Here is a 14,164-nt window from a genome sequence, read left to right as displayed (position 1 = left end):
TATTTATTTATCCAGTTATTTTCAGTAATTAAGCCTAAAAACCTTTAAAATGACAATTATTATTTTATATGTAACATTTCTAATATTTTAAAATGTATTTTTAAATTATGATTATTAAGAAGAATTAATAAAAAATAAAGTAATTTTTTTTTTTTGGTTGGTGAACCTCAGACATGAAGCAGAACTAAACTCTGACCTGCGACGCTTCAACACCTCCGACTTTAATAAACAGAAAAACATCACATAAATATCAAGTTTTAAGGTTGAATATTTGTTTGTAGTTTCCCTTAAAGTCGTTATTTGATCCGTTAGCGGTTCTTCAGACGATGTTTTATGTCTTTAATCGTGAAGCTTTAACTCTTAATGTGATTAAAGCTGCAGGTTTGGATGAAGAAGAAAATGTTTGTTGAAAGTCTCGTTACATCCTGATGGATGAAGCCAGAGTTCTGTAAAAACCAACATCTGATCTGCATGAAGAGACTCTGCAGAGGAACCAGAATAACTACAGCTCAGCTTTTGGTTTATTTAATTTAAGGGTTTTATTATTTTTCCAATTTCCCATAAAACACTTTGAACATCATCGTGTCTGATGAGTCAACCAGAGGGTCACATGTTTGTTTATCTCCTCCCTCCTCTGCTTCATATTTATCTGTGTTTAGTTGCGATCGAACCGCTTTGATGACGTTTGTCTTCAAGTTTATCTTCCATCGACTTCAATGGTTTGATTCCTGCAGCTTCATTCTAAGAAACCAGAAGTTTTTAACTTAATAATTCACTTCTTAAAGATGTCAAACCTCATCCAGTCATCAGAGTTGAAGCTCTTTGTCTTTATTCTGTGATCCTGATTAGAAATAAAGCAACAGCAGCAGAAATCCTCAATTTTCTCCTTTTAACAGACGACAAAATGTCATTTAAAGTCGACAGAATGCAGTAAACTCAGCTCTTTACGGCGTGTTAGTACGTTGAAGTCGTACTTTAATCCTCCGTCTTTATGATCTGATCCGTTCAGGTGTTTGCATCCTTTAACATTTAACGTCTCCACCAGTTAAACAATCAGCGATGAGCTCTGAATGCTGGATCCTGGTTCTGATTCCTGCCACGCTCTGCAGTCATATTTGCTTTTTTTCATGCGTCTGATGTGGAACCAGCATCTCTGGATGTGACAGTCAGAACAAATCAAACGGCATTTTTAAAATAACTTCCTGAACCCGCGTGGAGTTAAAAAGAAACGCAGAAATTCCTCAAACAGGGTTAGAATAAAAAAACACAGCGACCGATCTAATCCTGAAACACAGATTACAACCGATGAGTCACGGCGCCGAGGATGACTCATCGTATCCGCGGTGAAGTAAATCAGACGAGCGGATCCGCGGCGTGAAGCTCATTAGCATAAGTATCGTAAAAAATTAAACGTAGGCACGAGACGAGCGGGACGACGACGGGATCACGGCTCAGCCGGTTTGTTCCCGTGATGGTGATTAAATGGTTCTGATTGCGTTGGTAATACGATGAAGGAGCTGCTGAGGTAAACACCTGCTCTGGAGACCATCAGCTCCACGTCTGAGGAGTTCAGTAGAAACTGTGAGGAGTCACCAGGGTTTGATTTGTTTGACTCTAACTACTGAGTTTTTGTGGTTCTGTATTGAAATCGGCTAAAAATATATAAATATTTCCCGTTATTTTCCCACTTTGTACAGCTTTTTAGTGTTTTTCATGCACTTCATCAGAATTTACTGAGTTTTTCTTTCCATTATTGATCCTTGTTTGGCCTAAAATTCACCGTTTGTGACGCTGATGCCGACGTTGAGGTGTGAAGTGGCTTCAGGGAGGAGGTCGGGGCGGATGGACGGCTGCTGATTTATCGATTCCTGTCAAACTGATGATCAATCCCACTTTCCTGCACCTTCACCTGCCTGTGTGCAGTTATAACTGTGATCAGGAAGGTCAGAAGGTCCTCGTGTGGAGCTCAGACGCTGAACTTTGAGCCTGAATCCGACCAAAGCTTCATCTCATCGGGTGATTTATTGCAGCTGAGAATCGTATCGATCGCATCAGACGGTGGAACAAACTGCTTGTAAAGATCCTCTACAGGGAATAAAACCCGACTGAAGCCACATCAAGGACGAGATCCAACGTTAAATATCCAAACAAAAACCTCGTTTACAGCCTCTGACGGTGTTTCAGCTCCTGCTGTGGACTCATAGATGATCCTCAGAAGCTTCTTCCGTCTAATTTCCTTCTTCTGTTTTTTTTTTGTGGTGTTTTTTTTCGTTCCTGTGGATTCATGTCTGAGTTCTGAAGGACCGAGGTTCAGAACTATTGACGTTAACGTGGATCTGTCACACATCTCAGTGACATAAAGCTGCAGCTAAACCAACACGTCCATACGAGAGCTCAACGTTTTAATCACAAATAAACTCGATGAACCGTCACGCTGAGGTTTAGAAAACAGCTAAACACATAAAATCATTTCAGTCAGATCTGACACTAGAACTTCCTTTTTTTACTCTTTTCAAACTAATTTTTGGTCGTTTTTTAAACCATGAAACGACCAATAAGTCCGTATTTCTGCTGCTCTCTGGAGAAACCACCGACGATTCTTTCATTCTTGATTCTTCTGTTGATTGTTTTTTATCATTTTCGTCTGTAGACTGTCTCAGGACGGTGAACATGACCGTCACAGTGTCCGAAAACGACGATTCATCGACGATTCACTGTTTTAATAACCGCGGCTGCTTAAATGTGAACATTGCCTGGTTTCTTTCCATCTCGGTGATGATAAACTCGGTTCATTTGGACAAAACAAGACGCTGGTGGACGTTTTTCACCAAACAGCTCATCGATGAATCCAAAACATAGTCGTTGGTTTCAGTCCATTGAACAGAAACTCCTGATAAATCTGATCTTCTGTTGGTCTTCGGGGTGAAAACTAACGATTATTTACGTTATTGATTCATCTGCTGATTGTTTTTTTCTTTAAAATGTCACAAAATGGTGAAAAAATCATAAATCAACCACCTCAGAAGTCAACTGATGAACGTCTGCAGCAGAAATTGAAATCTTGGTGAAAGTTTTTAACTAGAAATTAGCTCAAACTCTGACACGAAACTTAAAAAAACTCTTATTTTGTTCAAGCGCCAATCAAAAACATCGTTGACATGACAATTAATCAATCAGATGTTGTTGTTAGAAAAAAAAAAAAGAGTCTAAATTCTGGATATTCTTCTTTTTCTTTCCTCATCTGTGACGGTAATCTGAACATCTTTGGACCAAACAGAACTCCGATCAACATGTTTACTGATCAGTAGTTGTGCTGGCGTCTCCTTCTTCTTCTTTCTTCTTCTGTCTCGTCTTCGTCATCATCTGTATTCGGCTCGAGCCTGCGTCTGATCCGGTCGGAGGCGGCGCCGTGGCTCTGATTGCTGCCTCCTCGTAATAACGGGATTACAAGGAGGCTCCTGATTGAGATCGGAGGCGGCGGATATGAGCGGCGCCGCTCAGCGCCAGCCTCCCTTTGATCCCGACGGAGTCACCATGAAGAGATGTTTGTTTGGACCGGAGCCGTGTTTGCGGATGAAGACGTGCAGGTGGATGGTCGGCTCAGGAGGAGGCCTCGGGTCGGGTTCTGTGTTTGCTCAGTCGGGACAGAACTCATCGACTCTCCGGCGATGGATTCGTGGCCCCTGAAGGTCGACGCTGAGGAAGAAGAGGCGACTGAAGCCTCTGTGCTGGACGTGAATCCGGTCCGTTGTGCAGCGTCATCGGGCCGAAGCTGCAGCGGCAACAACCTGGAAGAGGAACAAACAGGAGTGGAGACGGTTTCCTGCGCTGACTCAGCACTCGTGTTTCCGTCTCTGAGCTGCTTCTCTCTGGCTCTCATCTCCTCCAGACGCTGCTCCGGACCAGTCGAGCCCGATGCCGACCCGTCTCAGTGAATCTGTTTCTGTTTCTGCTGATGTTCACCGACATGAAAACCTGCGACCCGCTGCAGGACGGAGGCTTGTTTTCTTTTCTCTTTGCTGAGCGTTCGATGTGCGAGTCGATGCCGTTCGGAGCAATTTGCCTCTTCGTTGATTTCGTTCCTGACAAAAATCGCACAACTCTGCAGATTAGCGGAGCGTGGCGACGCCGCCGCCGCCGCCGCCGTCGCCGCCGGCGAGGAGGCTGCAGGTGGAGACGACAGACGGCTTCAGGAAACAGATGCTGCTCAGCGGGTTTCTCATTTACTTTGCGGTGCTTCAGAACATATGTTTAAAACAACAACGACAACAAGCTGCTCTGACATTCATCTCTAAACACGACGGAGCTGCTGCTTGGTTCGGCCCATAAGTGTTGTTCTGGCCTCCGTCTGCTCTCTGACTTCCTGTTAGCACACCAAACCTGCGGCCACGTGAGGGATTCGTAGTGAAGAGCTGCAGTTTATCCATCGATTACTTATTAAAACCAACAGCGAACATCAGTGAATCAGCTGGAAGGGCAGTTTTTAACCACATGACGTTTGGCTTCTTGGTTTTCTAACCTTGACGAGCCTTAAGTGCCCCAGAAGTCTTTGCCATGGTGCCCCTCGACAAGCTAAAGCCCCACAAAAGTCACAACATCTCAGTAAAACTCTCACAGTTTGTACATTTACCAACGCAAGTGTTCACAAACACCATCACAACATCCTTAACAGACGCCTCAATGACAGCAGACGAAGGTTAAACCGTCAACATTCAACAAACCCAAAGAAAACTAAACATCAGACTCAAAGAAAACAAAAAAAATGGCCGCCACAACAAATAAACAAGCAGCTCGACAAAAGAAAACACGTCCAGAAGATTGTTGGAGTCCAGACGTCGATCTGAATGTTTGTTTAAAAACAACTAGACCACGTTTAGGTTCATCAGCTTTGCTGTTTCAGCCAGAAGTCTGTTCCTGAAGCCCCACGATGGTCCTGCTGCCAGCACACGGCTGCTTGTTGTCCTGCTTCATGTGCGTTTCCTTTTCCAGCGTGCTCGAAGCATTTGCAATATTTAAATATAACTGTTTTATAGATTTTTGCTGTTTTTTAGAGGCAGAATTCTGCACATTCAGGATTAAAAAACAGCTTTTTTAACTGTTATTTTTCAGACTTTTCCCCGTTTTGTTAAAATAAAGAAGTAAAATCACGGAAATAAGTTTTAATTTACATGTTAAAAAAGAAAAACTGAACCCAGCTGGTGTTTTTACTGATTTGTTCTTTTGCAACGTGCGACCATCAAACAAAACTTTTTTACTTTATTTAAATCAGACCAACATCTGATCTTTTTACACTCTTTTTGTGGGATTTTTTAAATTTTTATTTTTACTCTTTTTTTTGATGCCTTGCAAAGTCCTGATCGCACTTTAAAAACAAACAAACAAAACAAAAACCACAAATTCAGACTTCGTGGGGTTTCACATGTAAAAAAGCCCAAGAGCAGAATAAATAGTGTCATAAATTATTATTACTGGGGAAAAAAATTAAATAAAAATAAAAAATTGATGTGGATGTTATTTATTCTTTTTTATGGTCAACATGTTTTTTTTTTAATTAATTTATTTTATTTTATTTTTGGCAATTATCTGAAATTGATTAAAACAGTAGAAATCTGTGAAATATTATTTATTTATTATTTAGTTTAAAATTATTGACCAGTTTTCAGTCATTAATATTCAGGATTTGTTCTCAAAAATGGCAAATATCAGTGATTTAAAAAAAAAAAAAATCAGATTTTTGCTGATTTAAATACAATAAAAAATACTTTTATTTATGAAAGCATATCTCCACGTGGACGTTGTTGGTTTGTGTCGTTGCCGTTGACGTGTAAATTAACACTTTATTCTCTGTGACTTTTTTCTGCAATTCAATTTTCTTTTCATGTAAATGAATAGTTTGGATCTGTTGGACTGTTTGTCGTACGTGTCGTCGTCCCAGCAGGTCGTGATTATCTCACAGATGTTTCCCTCGTTAGCGTTCGGCCCGTTAGTGTCTAATTACTGTGACTTTACAGCGACGGGTCACGAGTGTGTTTGTGTGGCTCCTCCTCCTCCTCAGCAGCTCGCGGCCGTCTGAACACTGTCTGTGTGGCATGTTGAAGTTGAAGCTGAAGCTCTCGCTGCCTCTGTGCTTGTGAGGACGTTTGTCCAGAACCGGGCCTCTGAGGTCCGTTTGAGGCGTCGGTTTTGTTCGTATTTGTGCACTTCGATGAGCAGCCTTTGTTTGTTAGACGACGTCAGAGATGCACAGCCTGGACCGAGAGCGGCTTCCCGCTAAAAGCTATCGATCCGGCCGTCCCTCTGCAGCTCCAGGCCTCTCTGGGGGGTCTCGGGTTCTCCGGATCGTTACTGTACGGAGACAGAAGGATCGCATGACCCACAGCGATGGAGAACCGGCTGGCTCGTATGACAGAGGAGAGGACGGAGGCTAGAGGCAGGCTGAAGGTACCGTCAGCAGGGAGGTGAGGGGCATGATGGGAGTGGACGGGAGGATGCAGGTGCTGATGGCGGTAACTCGACACTTGGGTCGGACTCGCCGGGTCGGGACTCGTCCTTCACTCAGAGTTTTGAGGTCAAACAACAAAACCTTAAACGGCTTTCAGCCTCGTGTTAAACCTGAAGTCCTGCAGCAGCTTCGAACGACGTTTTCTGTCAGAAACTTGGCAGAACAACGGTGTTCAACGGTTCTCCAAACGAAAGCTGAAACACCACGACCCTTAGAGTTTCTAACAATAAAGACGGTAAAAGGACCTTCTAAAACCCAGAACATCTTTCTACATCTGATGGTGGAACATCTTTCTACAGCTGATGGTGGAACATCTTTCTGCATGATGGTGGAACATCTTTCTACATGATGGTGGAACATCTTTCTACATCTGATGATAGAACATCTTTCTACATGATGGAGGAACATCTTTCTACTTACATGTGGAGCTGCAGGACTTCATGTTTCAGAGAAAGATGAGTAGTCCAGAAGCTGCTGGGATGTGACATCAGACGACATCAATGACGACATGTGGAGGAAGTTGTGTTGCATTAAGCAAAACAAACATCAAATAAAACCAGTCGTTGTTGGTTTTATTGGTGATTTATTGGTTTTATTGGTGATTTATTGGTTTTGTTCGTGATTTATTGGTTTAGTGATTTAGTGTGATCGTCGCCGAAGCCATAAACTGCCTGATACGTGTAAAACATCAGCGAGTGTGAATCACTTCAGACGTCGTTGTTTTTAATGACAGAACATCGTCGTGGATCATCTGCTGCTGCTGTTTTTTCCATGAGTCTCTGTTTCCACTTTATCTGTCAGTGGAGTGACGGCGGCAAGGATTTGGACTCGACTGGTTCAGATTACAGTTCTGATTGGAGGCAGGAGAGTCGCACACACACACCGACACACACACCGACACACACACTGACAGACACACACTCGGAAATGACTCGTCACATCCCATCACTCAGACGGAGGTGAGCTGCTGACGACGACCTCGTGGCTGCTTCACTGGCGCAGTTAACGAGCACTTCTAATTAAAGTGGAAAATAAAAAGAAGAATAAATAAAAAATAAACAATGTGGCAATAAAAAGCGATATTAATCAAGAATGAATCCATAAAAGGAAAGGCTGATAAAAGTAGAAATATAAAGACAAATAAATCAAATAATAATTTGTTTTTAATTTAAAAAAAATATATATATTCATTTTTGTTATTTTTCGTATTCTTTTTTTTTTTTTAGAATTTTCAATACATTTTTTAATTAATTTTTTAAAATATTTTTTTTAACTTTACTTACTGATAACAAAATAAAAAATAAGATAAATAACAAATAAATTAATAAAAAATAATAAATCATAATAAATAAAAAATAAAATATTATATCACCACGTTATTTGTTTTTTAATTTTATTTATTCTTCTTTTTACTTCCACTTTTATTTTTATTATTCTTTTATTTATTTATTTTTGTAATTTGCTGCTCTCCCTGCTCCATAGTTGGGGTTCAGACGAGCTGTCAGGTATAAACTCCCTGAAGTCTCGTCAAGGAATCCGTCACAGAGAATCGTTTTGTGTCGAGAAGCTTAAAAGTTTTAGTTTTTTACAGAATCTAGTTTATTTCTTAATGAGGTGGTTTTGATGGAATGTGACGGCTTCAGGCTCAGATTGGGTTCATTTCCTGTTAACAGAAAAACCAGCTCTGAGCTGTTTTTGACTGTAAATGTTGTCATCTTGGTATTTTTTTGCATTTCAAACGTGCCACAGACGGAGCTGCTCTCGGTGATGGATGTGCTGTCGCTGCTAAACGTCTGAGATGCTGTTCAGTCGACGGCGGGAAAGTCGGCCGATTCCCGCTGAACTCAGCTCGACACCGGAGCTAAACGTGGGGGAAACTGGGGAATCTGTGGCCGAGCTCTGGCCCAGCAGGCCGAGAGCGAGCCTCGCTTCACGGAGTCCATCGTAGCAACTCGTAGCCGTCGTGTGAATCGTCTGCTGCTGATTTGTGGTTGTGAGAGAGATAAACCAAGGGAAGAGGCGTTCAGGACGTTTCCAGAGTAGAGACGCCAAAAGAAGAAGTAAATTAAACATAACAATGAGAGCGAGCTGCTGCTGCTGCTGCTGCTGTATAAAAATAAAACGTGTCCTCGGCTAAAAGCTGCTGCAGATGAAATGAGCAGCTAAAGGAAGGTGACCCGGTGATTTATTTAGATTACACACCGACTCACAAACCGCTGCAGAGCTGAAGGAGATGAAGCCAAAGCAGGCTTTTACTAAAATGTGCATCATCCCACGTTTTCACTTCGACCACGTGTAGAAACTTTTAAAAATTCCTTTTATGTTGATTAAGACGTTTTCTTTTTAACTGAACCGTGAGTCTGTTGTGGCTTCCCCGTTGAAAACAGCTGCTCATAACGCTGACGGGACCGGACCAGATGGTGGATCCGAGGGTCCAGAAGCAGCGAACCAAAAGACGAGTGAAAGGCGGCGGCGATCATTAATCAGAGCCGAGCCTGGAACGCTGCTCACAGCCGCTCACCGGACCGACGACGCGACGCTGAGTCCAGGTTTCAGTTGTTTAAGGGACGAGACGCTTCCCCGTCACTGGACCAGATGTGACGCGGCGGTTCTGAAGGAAGTCAGATGGTTGAACAGCTTTTGTGTTTCCTCAGTTGAAAGGCAGGTAAAAGCTGAACAAGAGAAAAAGCTGCTGACGCGTGTTTAATGTTTGGCCTGGCAGTAAACTGCTGTGAGACACTTTGTTTTAATGGACAATATACAGTAAACGTAGTGGGATGTTTCATGTACGTCTGAGGTTAATTGTGAACCAGATAATGTCTGGTAATAATTTAATTGATGAAAAAGGTATTAGCTGATTGGAGTTGTGAACAATATTCCTGATCAGTAGTCAGAACATGATGGAGAGGTTGTTTATAACCTCCAAGACATGATGCGAGTCGAAAATTATCTAAAAAAAAATGGCTTCCTCTGGTCGCTACTGAGTTAAACAGCAAACGAACGGCATTCTTTCGTCTCGTTAATAAGTAAGAAGCTTAGCGGTTATTATATTTTTAATCTGTTTAATAATCTACGACAGTTTATTGGTTAGTGGTTCATCATTAACGTTCTCATAAATGACAGACAATGTGTCCTTGACCAGCTGCAGTACCTGATTGTTCCACCAGGTGGAGCCTCCAACTATTTAACGAGGTGGAGTTACAGCTGTCGTTAAAACAAGCGCACCTCTCCGCTGCTAACTAACGCAGTCTTGTTGATTAACTAGGTAGCATAAAAAGTCTGGTTTAGCTAGCTGCCTGAGGCTAGTGCTAAGCTAAGACGCTAACACGTTCATCCAACATCATTAAAGAGATGAAGTGAATCCTGTAAACACATTTCAGAGGCGACAGTTCATACTGACGGGTCTCCTGGACTGATAAAGTTGCTGCGACAGTATTTGTGCGCGTCTGCTCACGCTGAGCTAATGAAGCTAGCTTAATTTATATTTCAAGTTAACGTTATCTTTAAGTTATTTTATGGGGAACATTTAGTGGTTAGAAACGGTTTTATGTTGGAGAAACATCAACCAATTGTTGATCGATAACACGGCCAACCGTTGGTGAAGGAAGTGGTTTGAAATTTATGAAGATTCTCAGTCCTCCAGGTCACGTTTATTCTGGTAGTTTAATCCTAACAACTGGACTTGCTTGAGTTCCTTGAAGACGTTTCATCCAAGAGGCTTCATCAGCTCTGACTGACTAGTTGGGAGTTCCAGATATTTATATCCTTAAGGAGACATTAACACCTGAGTTTTGGAGTTTCGGCTCCTTCAAGATATCAGTATCTGGAACTCAAGCCTCTTGGATGAGTGGTGGAACGTCTTCAAGGGACTCTAGCACGTCCAGTTTCTACGATTAAACTACCAGAATCTTCACAGACGTGTCACCTTCAGAGAATCTCAGACAGAGTTAACGCTGATGCAGAGACCTCAGCAGACCAGACGGGAGAGCATCAGAATCAGGCTTCACGCTCAAACATGCTGAGCAAACACAGGATTAGAAATAAAAGCTGCGACCTTCTGCGGTTGAGCTACATAAATGTGACCATGTGAGGAAATGTGAGGATTCATGTTGAAGATGCTCCACAGTCTATAAAACATGAACTCTTTATTAGCTTAGCGTGGCTGTTAGCCGTAGTCGTGAGCATGTAGATGTAGCGATGAGATCAGGCTGCAGATCGTAGCAGAGCTGAAGGACAAACGTCTGCAAAGGAGTCGAAACTCACGAGAACCTGACAGAAGATGAGGCTTCATAGATTCATGCTGGAAGTCGAGCTTTTATCCGCAAACAAAGACGACGTGGAGACAGAAAGCCGAGAGAGACTCCGAGCCATCGATCTGCCGTTTCCTCCCGGCGGCTGAATGACCTTCGGCAGCGTGGCGAAGGCCTCCTGCTGAACAAAACGCTCCGTCGTCGTCTGACAACAGATCAACCGGTTTGTTCCTCGGCTCTGCTCCTGTCAGCGATCAGGCGGCTTCATCCTCTCTGAGCTCGTCTCCTCGTCATGCGGAGACGTTTGTTTTCTGAGTCGGCGGCACAAAGCGGCCTTTTATTGAAGCTGATGACTGAGATGGTTCCTCTGTTTGTCTCTGCTTCATTACCCTGAAAACGTGAAACCCCGTAGTTGTTATTGTTGTTGTTATTGTTGTTGTTTCCGGAGAAGACGTTCGTTTGTTTGTTTCCTGACCTTGGATGTAAACAGTTCTCTCCTTCGTCTGACGCTGTGAAGCTCCGTCATGTAGCTCAGCTGATCCACTTCTGTGACCCACATAACGTATTTGTTTGTTTGCCTGTTTCCCGCTTTGAGGAGGTTTTTTTGGCGCTCGGTGAAGTTTTTGTTCCGCCGCTGGGACCGGCGCTAAAAAACAGCAGCTGTTGAAACAGAATCTGTGGAAGCGCTCACGGCTCGTTATCCAGGTGAGACGCTGCTGGTCCGGGAGTCCGACCCGATGATGTGGCCGCACACAGAACCGGCGGCTTCAGACGGTCTGCAGCAGGACAGAAAAGGAATCCGTCATCCGGGACTGTTCACTGCAGGACTTGATGTCTGGATCGTCCTGAGCTCGGCTCGTTATTTATCGTTTGCAAATATAAGAAGTCTGTTTTAAAACTCCAGCAACTGAAGTGAAGTTAACGAGTTCTGAAGTCAGTTTAAAGCCACAGTAAATACAGTTTTATAGTATTTTGACCATTTAAACACACATATATACACGATGTACATCTCTGTCAGAGTGCAGCTCCGTGAATAAGTTTCACATTTTATTGCTTTTATTGAATCATAGTCAAGTTAAGTCTCTTTTACTAGAATTTACCAAAGAAAAGATTCTTTCATGTCAAAGTGACAGATTTCTACAAAGTGATGTCCGTTAACTCGATGCACCTTTTGTCCACCGCCGTGCTTCACAGCGGGGGATGGGGGGCCATTGATGCTCAGATCCGGTCTACAGGTTCAGCCTGTGTCCTCCCTCTGATTGAAAAGCAGCTCCTGTGGTGTTTACCGGCTGCTGGCTTCAGCATAAAGGCTTTGTTTGTTGTAAAGACCAAAATACTTGTTGTTGTTGTTGTTTATTGCCTGAAGACACATCCTGAGTGACATAAACAGCCATAAACTTAAACTGCAGCAACAACAGATTCAGACGTCTGGGGTTTCGTACGTCACAAACCTACAGAACCAATCCTGGATCTTCTTCAGGATCTGGTTTAGATTCCAACATGGACCACTGAGTTACTCCAATACAAGAACTCTGTGCAGAGTACAGCGTTTGAGCAACCTTGTGGGTGAGCTGGTGTGCTCGAGCTGCAGCGAGCGGTGGACAGATGGACGGAGAGTCTCTAGATCTGTACGTTATAGAAGAGACAACAGTGTAGAGTTGCACCGAAGAGACTGTGAGGCAACAGGGGTTGAATGTCCCGGGGCAAATCCTGGAGTTGGAGTCCAGTGTCGTACGACGGGGTGTTGGGTTTGGGTTCTGCTCCGGGTTCTTGGCTCACATCGAATATCGTTGAGGTTCTGGTTGATCCGTCTGTGAGCACAGAGCTGTTCCTACGACGTCACTAATGACGTTTATTCCAAAACATAATCACGTCCATCTTTAGTGGTGAATGATCTCTGTGTTGGTTTTAACAGAGTCTGAGAGCAGCTGCCGGTTTGTTGAAGTCGTCTCTCTGCCTTCGTTCTCGTGTCGCGGTGACTTTCAGGACAGAACCCCGGGTTTTTTTTTTCTCCTCTAAGTCTTCCCGGCGTGCAGCTACGAGGCCTGAAATCCTCCCGAGGCCTCATTATACATCAAACTCCGACATCTGGAAAAGGCCAGAGGTTGAATGAGAACACACAACCTGCACAGGTCGATGTCTGAGCAACACGAGCTCCACGTCTGAGAGGACGAGTTCAGCTGCAGCCGGACCGACGGTCAAACGTCGGGTCGTCGGTTCGATCGCTGCGGAATGAGACGGAAACTATGGATGAAACAGGAATGTGGAAATGGCACGTTTTTGGTTATTTTCTGTTTGATTCCGACCAGAAAATGCGACCGTGGGAACAGTTTTCATCGCGTCCTGCAGCCAAATGAGCAGATTAGCGACTTAGCCGATCAGTCAGAGGACGGACAATGAACGAGCAGCTGTTTGGATGATGAATAATCATTATTTGTACGTTATTGTGAAGTTTTTCTGTCATTCTGAAGAGAATAGCATCACTTTTTTTGACTGTTAATCAGACAAACCACATTCTTGATCTCTACCTCCTTATTATTGAGACTTGTTTCTTCCTTTCCTCTTTCTGAGCTGCGGCTTCGTCGTCATTTCACAGATAAAGTGTTAAAGTCGTTTTTAACGTTTCAGACGATGACGTTCTGACAACTCGTTTTGTTTCCTGCAGGACTCGTTCCAGCGATGTCGCCACGTCCTCGGGTCTGAGCCGTCCGGTCGGTGAGTGGATCAGCTTCTTCTTCATTGTCTCCACGCTGACAGCATCACATTAAGCTGCTAGTTTGTCATGTAAACATCATGAGGAGTCTTCTGGTGACCCGTTAGAGCTGCTGCTGGACATCATCAGGTCACAGCAGAGCAACGCTGGAGCACCTGGTTCATCTACACAAATAATAATAATGATTATAATAATTATAATAATCTAATGATGTCAGGACAACATGAATATATGTTCAAGTATTAGTTAAACGGCCAAAACAACTTAATAAAATGTCTGAAACTATCGATAAAATGACTCAAAAATTATGAAAGTATTAACAGGATGTTGAATTTTACTTAAAAAATAAAAATAAAATCACTAAAATGTCTGAAAATATTAATAAAATGCCAAACACATATTAAGAATATTGTTAAAATGTCACAAGATATTAATATGTCTGAAAATATTAATGAAATGTCTGAAAAAAAAATGTCCAGACAAGAAATACAGTTTCAGAAAAATATGAATATGTCACAAAAATTATAAAATGTCCAAAAATATGAATAAAAAAAATAAACATTACTTAAATGTCTGGAAATATTTATGAAATGCCCACAAATATTAAAAATATTAATAAAATGTCACAATATATTAACGAAATGTCTGAAATAATTAAAATGTCCAAACAACAAATAAGACATTTCTGAAAAATTATAA

The 14,164-nt window shown here is 42.5% G+C and overlaps 1 protein-coding gene across 1 annotated transcript in view; it reads left to right on the top strand.

Annotated features, from left to right (window-relative positions):
- Positions 1–14,164, top strand: part of LOC103369354 (poly(rC)-binding protein 3-like) — a 72,128-nt gene that overhangs the window by 31,932 nt on the left and 26,032 nt on the right. Inside the window, exon 2 of the mRNA XM_008298046.1 lies at positions 13,418–13,467. The gene's annotated coding sequence lies outside the window, so the exon portion shown is untranslated. The remainder of the gene's footprint in view (positions 1–13,417; positions 13,468–14,164) is intronic.

This window comes from Stegastes partitus, unplaced genomic scaffold (assembly GCF_000690725.1).
Source record: "Stegastes partitus isolate 25-593 unplaced genomic scaffold, Stegastes_partitus-1.0.2 Scaffold1275, whole genome shotgun sequence".
Classification (NCBI taxonomy): domain Eukaryota; kingdom Metazoa; phylum Chordata; class Actinopteri; family Pomacentridae; genus Stegastes; species Stegastes partitus.
The sequence above is the reverse complement of the archived record's forward strand: the minus strand, read 5'-3'. Positions and strand labels throughout refer to the sequence as shown.